The 9,585-nt window shown below is 55.8% G+C and overlaps 1 protein-coding gene across 1 annotated transcript in view; it reads right to left on the reverse strand.

The window, feature by feature from the left end:
- The window catches only part of KRT7 (keratin 7), a 46,807-nt gene extending 39,229 nt beyond the window's left edge, over window positions 1-7,578 (reverse strand). The window contains exon 1 of the mRNA XM_015238147.2: window positions 6,081-7,578. The gene's annotated coding sequence lies outside the window, so the exon portion shown is untranslated. The remainder of the gene's footprint in view (window positions 1-6,080) is intronic.
- Window positions 7,579-9,585: the final 2,007 nt, after the last annotated feature.

A 9,585-nucleotide genomic window follows, 5' to 3' on the forward strand; every position in this document is an offset into this window, starting at 1 on the left:
AGTCACTTCAAGGTCAGAAGGCTAGTTCTAGGGGGTACATTCATTAACCCAGAAACCCTTCAGTGAGTCCCAGCTGAAACCAGGCAGAGGACTAAGTTTATCTGCATATCTAGATAAACTTACAGAAGGCTCTTTTAACTTCATTTCAAACATAGAAGATATTTTGGTCTGGCCAGCAGTCAGTAAATGAGGCTTCAGGAGTCAGTAAATGAGGCTTCAGCAGTGGGACTACAGCGGGTGGCTTGCCCTGGATGCTTCAAACTCCTGGGCTGCCCCAGACCTCCTTGCCCTACAGGGGGCAGCCTAGATCAGAGCCTCTTGGGCACAGAGTCTTGCTCAGAAAGGATCTTTTCATTTGCAGAGGTGAGGGGGGTCTGGAAGGCAGACTCCTGTCTATGGAAGCTAATGCGGGTCAGGCTGTCAGGGGTCAAGGGCACCTTGTGGTGGGGGGTGCATCAGGGAGCAATGCAGGGCCCAGGCTGCAGCTGCCCCGCCCAGCCAGAGACAGAGGGCAGGGCAGAGAAGAGTTCTTCCCGCCCAGGAGTGCCACCAGCCAGCTGAAATTCCCAGCCCACACCACGCACCCTGGAGGGCTGCGGGGGAGGGTGGGATTTACGCTTCTCCCCATCTCCCCGACACCCCAATAGGAAATGTGTTGAGCTCGTCAACATCTCTCTGGCTATAGGCCGAGCGCGCCTGTGGCTCCTAAATGATGGGGCAGAAGCCAGATCATTAGACAGGGGAGACTGTCATTAGTGCAGGTAATGCCACCGCCACACAGACAATGGCAAACAGTCATTAGTGGCTGTGTCACAGGGGTGAGGCCATGCTGGTGAGGTGCGGGGAGCTGCCCCTCCCCCAGCCCAGCTCCCGCACACTCACCTGTGCACACACAATGAGGAGAAAGCAGGCACACACTCACCCACACACACATTAGCACACTCACAAACGGTGTGAGTCGATACACCTGCACACTCTTACATTCATACTTGCCCGCTTACGTGTTTCACACACACGGGGCTGCTGAACAGACACACTGCCCAGAGGGGCCCACAGGATCTGATGCCTCCCACGTACACATCAGAGGGGCCCCCAGATCCTTCCACAACCAGGTACGCAGACATACAGGTAACGCCCCTGGCCTTGAAATGGACACACAGACCTCCAGGGACCCCAGGAGAGATCAGATACCCTCTCCCATAGCACTCACTCCCTGCTTCAAAGGAGCAGCACCAGACCAGAGAAACCAGGCAGACTGCAGAAGCAGGCAGGCTTCTGTGTTGCTTTGCAAATGTTTCTAAGCACTTCTGTGTTTCTAAGCACTCCTGAGCCCCCAGCTGGGGAGAGACAGGAAGGGATGGCTGGGGGCATCAGAGGAGAGGAGAGCCTGAAATCTAGCCTCTGCCCCAGTTTTGAATCTTCCCTCCCACTTTCCTCACCAATTGGCTTTCTTATGTCAAGCCATGGGACTCTGGCTTTCAGTTCAGAAAATGTGGGTGGGGGCAAGGAGGCTGGTGGGCAGGGCCTAGCCGGGTAAGTTGGAAGGGGGCAGCGGGGAGGCTGAGTCCTGGGTTCCCTTCCTAGCTCTGCTACCCACTGGGTGTGCTCATCTCCTGCTGCTGCTGTAACCATGAACTTAGTGGCTTAAAACAAGGCAATTTCATCATCTTACAGTTTGGAGGTCAGAAGTCCAAAGTGGGTCTCAGGGGGCTAACATCAAGGTGCCCATTGGGCTGCGCTCCTTCTGAAGGTACTAGAGGAAGATCACTTCCCTGCCTTTTCCAGCTTCTAGAGGCCATCCACCTTCCTTGGTTCCCTTCCATCTTCAAAGCATCGGCTGGTAGAGTCGTTCTCACAGCATCACTCTTCCCACCACCCTCTTCACATTTAAAGGAGCCCTTGCGATTACAATGGGCCCACCTAGATAATTTAGGAGAGTCTCTCCATCTCAAGATCCTTAATTTATTCGTGTCGGCAAAGTCCATCGCCACATAAGGCAACATATTCACAGACTCTGGGGATTAGGACATGGAGATTTGGGGGGTGGGGTCCATTATTCCATCTGCCACCCTGGGGAGAAGTCATCTGACCTCTTAGGGCTTTGGCATCTTCAACTGTAATCTAGAAATAGCCCTTACCACATGGGTGGTCGTGGGGATTTAGGAAGCCACATGAACCGGAAGCACTGTGCCTGGCACTGGGGGGTGGGGCTTGTCCTGATCCAGCAGCCCTGCTTTCTCACTTCTTGGCTTCCCAAGGATAGAGGAAGGGCAGCCCGCTGCAGGAGAAAGCTGGGTGAGGGACCTCAGAGGATAATGAGGGGGGTTCTGGGCTCAGGCAGGACTGGGAGGGGTTGTGGGTACCTGTGAGGGTCCCGGATCTAAGCAGCCATGAGGCCCTGCAGGAAAGGGAGCCACCCCGCATGGCTGGGGGCGCACGCACAGGTAGTGACCTGGGATGGGGCAGCAGGGTGGGGCTGGGGCATCTACTCCTGCTTCCTCCTGCCCTCCTCTCCCTCATCTGCTGCCATCTATTTGCAGGACCCCGGGGCTAGCGGGCAGGCAGGAGCCCCAGACCAGGCTGCTATTACCTTGCTAAGTGCAGACTGCAGAATGATGACCCAGGAAGATAAACCCCACATAGTGGAATCGCCCACTGGAAAACACTCATTAATCCCCAATCTCGTCCAGCACTGTTTGCTCACTCAGGAGGCGGCCGTACACCTCAGAGAGGAGCTGAGGTCATCAGATTCCCACTGGCCAGCCCTGCCTCATCCAACAGCCCAGATCTGCCCCCTCTGCTCCTCACCCACCTCCCATTCCCTATCCCTCCCTGGCCCATCCCCCCCCCGGCTCTTCCCCACTGTCCTGGCCCCCAGCTACTCCCAGCTCCCTCCAGCTCCCCCAGAACCTCAGAGCTTAACTCAGGAACTAAGACTCCAATCGGCCTTCCACGGACAGCTGCCTCGGAGACTCCCCACATCGCACTGTATCAGGAGATCCCCAACGGGTGCCGGAGGAAGGAGACAGAAGGATGGAGTGGGAGACAGCGCCCTTCCAGGTCCTGGATGGGATCCTGATCCATAAATCACTTAATAAAGCCAATCAGATCTTTGAATTTTAAAAAAGAAGGATGGAGGGGGGAGGAAACAGCCCCCTGCAAATGGTGGGTCCTGACAAGTAGGTGCTGAGTGCATAATGTTTAACCACTGAGCTCCTACTGTATGCCAGGCACTGTGTTCAGTGCCTCAGATACGGAGATGAATGAACCATAAACCACCAGCATTCAAGCCTCAGTTCTCAAGTTCCATTCTGAGAGCCTCCTGTGGGCCATGTATGGGCACTAAGGACCCCTGGAGGAGTGGGACATTCTTGCATGGGGGATGGTTGGCAGGCTGGTGGCTATCCACCTGGCTGTGGCTTCCCAGGGTCAGCCTACGTCAGCTGGCGCAAGGCGCAGCGCCACCCTGAGCTGCTGTCATCTTGGCAGGCTCCCAGAGGCCGGGCTCTGATCACTACACAGGGAGCAGAAGATGGTTTCGGTCTATTATCAGGGCAGATAAAGCAGCAGCTGAAGCTCAGGGAGCGGTTCAGGCTAACAAATGAGCATCTCCAGATGCCTGACCACTCCCCCATCCTGCCTTTGTCAGCCACCCCAGCCTTCCAGTCCCGCTTTGTTCCTCTCTGAAAGCAGCCCCAGGGAGGGGACACCTCCTAAATGGCTGTGTGCTGTGCCAGGAATGGAAGGGCAAGGAGGCTGGAACCAGCCAAGCAGCTGGCCTGCAGGTAGGGGCTAGATAGAAAGAGGTTCCAGAGCTTCAGAAAGCACTGGACTGGGAGGCAGCCAGGACGGGAATGTGAGGAGAACACTCGAGTTACTGCCCTGCCTCACTGATCTTAGCACATGTCCCCCTGCTCAGCACTGGGCCAGGCACCCAGGAGGGGTGCAGAGAGCATTTCCTGAATGAAGGCACAAACGGCAGTGGTAGGTAAGACAGGCTGGTGTCTCCAGTGACCTGGATTCCAGGCTCAGTGGAGGGGAGACCAGGTCCCCAGACCCTGTCTAACGGGGAGGGTGCTGGAGGAAAGAGACCCTCGCCTGAGACAGTCATAAAAACAAGTGCTAAATAATTGAGGACATACAGTGTGTTAACTCAACAACTGTTTCATGTGCACCTACTATGTGACAGTGGTGATGGAACAGTGAACAAAACAAAGTCCTGCTACCAAGGAAGCTGCTTTTGAGAGTTCCCCCTCACCAACGGACAAGTGAGGAGGCTATCTGGGAAGACTTCCTGGAGGAAGGGAGCCGGAGGATTGGCTGAGTGGCCAGCATGAAGGCTCAGAGGCGGCCAGGAGGGAAGGGTGTGGGGGAGGGTAGAAGAAAGCTGAGCATCTGAGACCTGAGAAATGAGGGCTGCTGGGAGGAACCGTCCTCATGGGTTGAGTGGCCAGACACAGTGGATGGATGGAGAGTGGGTGAGAGGCCACTAGGAGACCTCTGTTGCTAGGACCTGGCATTTCTTCCTGGAGGAAGATGCGGTGTTGGCCCTCCCTGGGAGGCAGTGAGCAGCCTGCGGAAGCAGGGCCCTCCTGCCAGTTTCCCTTTGTGCAATCCTCCTTCCTGCCCCTCTCCACCCAGGAGCAGGCCTGGCAACCCTGCCGAAACGCCACTGGCATGAACCTAGCACCCACACGGCTGGGCACAGGCTGGGGTTCCCAGGGTAGGTAAAGCCTACCTTACACCCAGACCAGGAGTCCTACCCCCACGGGCTCCATCCTCGGGTCCTACATGGAGGGAGAGGGACCTGGGGGGCCTGTGGCTTGGTCCTCTCCCCCCCCCAAATGCATGCCTGACCAAACTCTAAGCCTAATGGGGCTTCTGCCAGCTTAGAGAGACTTCCTCCTGCCTCTTTCTTTTGCCGGGAGGACCATCCATCTTCTCGCCCCACTAAGGCATCTGGTGGAGACAGGAGGGCATCAGAGTTCCCACCCCATGCTGAGCAGGAAACAAAGTAGTAGCATGCTAGGTCTTCGAGATTCCACCATGGTGGGACACGGACACCCCAGGCAGAAGGCCCAGCTCATCCTGGTGAGGAGGCAGCCAGGTGCTGTGTGTCGGGGCTCCGAGGCCTGCCGGCCAAGATGGGGAGTCTCCCCGTCCTGCCTTGCTTGGGGTCTGTTGCTCTGCACTAACCGAAGCTCTCGATGTTGTCTCCTATGTTGCAACATGGCACCACAAGTGTCCTGTGTGGCCTTTTACTCATTCCAGAAGGAAATAGTCATCAAGGACCCACTACGTGCCAAGCCCTGGGACACCAAGGGAACAAAACCACCACGTGGCCCCTGTGCTCACAGAGCCTCCCAGGGGAGGCAGCACAAGTAAACAACCAATGACAAATAATTACAAATTGGACTAAGTGCTCTGAAGATGGGAAAGGGTAATTAGCCTGTGCTTGCCTCTCCCCAGCCCCAGAGGCCTGCCCTCATTACAGAATGCCCACATCTGCCTGCCCTCCCTGTCACACAGCTTGGCTAAGGACCTTGGATCACTCTGGAAACCACTGAGTTCCCGGCATAACAAAGGGACTGACAACAGTGTGAGGAACATTCGTTGAACCAAACTGGAAAAAAATTTTTAATTAAAAAAAAAAAATCAAAGCATCCAGTAAACCCAATTTTACAAGCCACCGAGGCCCAGAGAGGCCGAGTTTTTGGCCCCAAACTACACAGCTGCTGAGTAGCAGAGCCCAAAGCAGAAATCAGCTCTGCCACCACCGCCTGCCCGCTGGTCTGTCCTGAACCAGTTCACAGCCTCCAAGGATCTACAGCCTCCTGGGGCATCTCAGATGCCTTCTTTGCAAATCAGCACCATCCGATAGAATTGTACACAGTGATGGAAATGTTCCGTATATCCGCGCTGTCCACCACGGACACCTGACATCACTCAGCAGATTCAGGGAAATGGGGCCAGTTTTGGTGTGGGTGGGAACAGAAGGGGGAATGAGAAGATGGGACACAGAAAGGAAGAAGGGCAGCAGGTGCAAAGCCTCCTGCTTGACACTATCTTCTAGACCTTACCCCATAATCCACAGAGAGCCACTGAAGGACTTGATGCCAAGTGAAGAGACACCCGGATTGCAGACTTCCTGGGCCCCCGAGGAGAAAATCACTGCTCCTCTGAGCTCCGTAGCACCTCCGACACTCCAGTCAAACTGGCTCTCGTCCCACATGAGCGGTCTCTCGCCCCTACAGCTCTTGCTGCTGTCTCAGCCTGAAACAACCTTCCCCTCCCCCGCCTGGACAACTCTTCCTCTGCCGTCAAGCCTTTGCTCAGCGCGCCCTCTGGGAAGGCACCCTGACACCTTCGCTCACATCAGTGCCTCTCCTGGGTCTCCACGGTCAGCCTGGCACGTGGAGAAAGTTTCATAGGCTCTGTTTCAACTTCTCCATCCTTGCTCCTTTCTTGGCCCTGGCCTTTCCCAAATCGACCCTCAGCTCCCCAGGCCTCGGAAATTCTTTTCACAGAGCCGCAGGTTGCCCAAAGGGAGAGGGTACTGACCCAGGTAAGGATATAGCTGTGGATGTGCTTTTTTGGAGACAGGAGGAGAGGGGCTGGAATCTGAGCAGGCTCATCTGGGATGCTTCCTGGAGGAGTGGCCTGGCCTTCCCATTGTGCCCTGTGGTGAGACTAAGAGTTTCCTCTGCCCAGAGTCCCTGCCTGTCTCCCCAAGAGCCACATCCCGCCCCCAAGCCCAAGCCAGGCTGGAATGTGCTCACCAGAACATTCATCCAGCAACTATGCATTGCTGCCCTGCACTATCCTGGACCCGCCAGCTCCACAGGCCAAGCCTTGGGGCAAATGGGGAAAGGACAAAGATGAGGCACTGAAACTGTGACACAGAGATGCCATTCCCATAAGGCCATCCAGCCAGGCTGCGGGGGCCACCAGGATGCTCTCCTCCCCCAGGACTGAGATGGGGGAGCCCTGGCCAGGACTCTCTGGGAGGGACGAGTAGACAGGGAGGTGAGAAAGAACAGGTGGATGGAAGCAAGAGGGAGACAGATCAGCAGTTGGGAGACAATGACATGGAGAGAGAAACGGAAGGAAGGAGGAAGTAGAGAAAATGAGAAAACTCCCCTTTGCTTCTTTGAGGACCAATTTCAAGTTCCCAAATTCTTACCTCAAGCCGGCCCTTGTCCCTCCTCTGCCTTTTCTCAGCCTCCTGGATAATCAGGATTGCCTCCTGTCTCCAGGCACAGGGGACCAGGGGCAAAGGAGGTGGACTCGAGATGGAAGGAGGGAGACAGAGATTTCTGCCCCCAGAACACATAAGGATCAACCAGGACAGGGCTTCAGAATCCCAAAGGAGATGGGAGATGCCGTCTCCAGCTGGGGTCACCCATGCTCACACTCCACCAGAAGCCCCAAGCAGGCTCGTCTGTGAGTACATCCAGGAGGGGCTGGGAGACTGCCCAGCTCCCCAAACGTGCCTCAGAGAGACTGAAACTTTCACCCACCTGCCACTTTGCTCTCCCAACCCCTGCCAGCTTTCCTGCTCACTGGGGGCCTGAACCCTTGGGAAGTTTGGGCTCTGTGTCAAGGCCAGGAGAGGATCATGTCAGGTCCTCAGTGAGGGTGGAGAGGTAGAGGCCTATACATTGGACCCCAAGGATACCAATCCGGGGGGGCAGGAGGGGAGGCGTGGGTGAAGCTGGGGTGGGGGGAGGGAGGCAGGGCCGGGTGCTTCCGCGGAGCCATGTTTATTTGGGGCTTTCTTGCTGCTCTTCCTGTTCAGCAGCCAGAGCTGTGACAACCGAAGATACCTCTATGACTGCACCCAAGGGACACTGCTGGGCCAGAGAGGAAGCAGCAGTTGGGACCACATCCCTCCCCGCAACCCCCAGCGCCCCAGCTTAGCGTGCCCTCCACGCCTCCAAGAATTCAGGCCACCCGCAAGGAAGGCCGCCCAGTGCTCGGGCCCCAGAGACAGCCCTGCAAAGCCAGGGACTCAGCAATTAACAGCGACCTATCAAAACTCAGAGGCTGACAGAGGTCAGCAGAATTCAACAAGAAATAGCAGACTTGGAGGGAGGGTATAGCTCAGTGGTACAGCACATGCATCAGGTCCTGGGTTCAATCCCCAGTACCTCCATTAAAAAAAAGAAGCAGAAAGAAAAGAAATAGCAGACTTAAGTTACACAAAGGCGCTCTGGAGAACTGGACATCCAGCTTAAAGACAGTTCGGAGGTGGACTCAGCCCTGAAGGGTAAGAAAACAGCTCCATTTTCTGTCCCACTGCCCTTTCCAGGGGTCACCAGGCTTCAAGACTAAGAGGAACGGCCCATAACTCCAGTTGTCTGGGGTCAAACCCATCACTTATAAATTTCTATCATTAGATAGGCACTTAACCCCCGCTCTGAGCCTCAGTTTCCCCTCTATAAATTGCTGATGAAAATTAAAGCGTGTACCTCAAAGGCAGCTGTCATGAGGATTAAGAGAGTCAGCCCACGTGAAGCATTTGGGTCATACCTGACAGGTGGGCTGCTATTTGGCATCAGCAGAGCCTGCATGCCTTTGTCTGCCCTTCCCTCTTCCCACCGAGCACACCTCGGGTGGCCAGAGTTGGGGCGGGCAGGGTGCTGAGTTTGACCACATGCCATTCAGATACCAAGTCAGGGAAGTTGGGTGGGCCATGCAGGTGAGTGCCAAGTGCGGAGGGGCCACACACTTCAGGAGTTGGGGTACAGACACCCTTGCAGTGACCCCTTCCCCCAGCAGTGTCTGTAGCCCACTCCCTGCCTGGGAGCCTGGGATCCAGCCTCAGGATAGGCTCGTGGCCTCAATACGGATCCCTGTGCTCCAGTGAACTAGAAATGCCCACTGTGTAGGACAGAGGTCTGGCCTGGGAGGCAGGAGGCCTGGAAAGGGCAATGTGACCTGGGCAGGGGCACCTGTCTCCAGCCTGTCTCCTCCTCCTGTCCCAGAGGGAGCTGAGATCCCTTCCACTTCTGACCAGCAGGACTCTCTCTGCCACAGCCCCACCACCCAGGGTGGTGCTCCAGGTCCAGGGAGGGCACACAGATCCAGCCAGCCAGGACAAGAGCGCCCAGGGGCATCAGGCCAGGGGGGAAAGAAGAGACAGGCCCGGGAGAGCCGGCAGCCCCCTAGAAGTGGAAGACTGGGACCTCCAGAACTTCAGGAAGGTGGGAGGGAATGCCCTAGGCTAGCTGAGCCCTCTGCCACCCCATCAGAGGTTCTGTGGGAGCAAATCGGTGTCCCTTCATCTTTAAGATGAAACCAGGGCAGGAGACAGGGGTATGGTATGGTTCAAGTGGTAGAGCACATGCTTGGTATGCACAGGGTCTCTAGGGTCAATCCCCAGTACCTCCTCCAAAAAAAATAAATAAATAAGTAAACCTAATTACCTCCTCCCAAAAAATTTTTTTAAATTTTTTAAAAAGAAACCGGGGCAGGAGATGGAGAAGAGAGGCAGGAGAAATGGAAGAATGGGGAGAGAAGAGGCAGGGGCACCTTCTCATAGCCCTTGAGACAAAGAGGCCCTTGACGACAGCCATCTCCCCC

Source organism: Vicugna pacos, chromosome 12 (genome assembly GCF_048564905.1).
Source record: "Vicugna pacos chromosome 12, VicPac4, whole genome shotgun sequence".
NCBI classification, from domain to species: Eukaryota; Metazoa; Chordata; class Mammalia; order Artiodactyla; family Camelidae; genus Vicugna; species Vicugna pacos.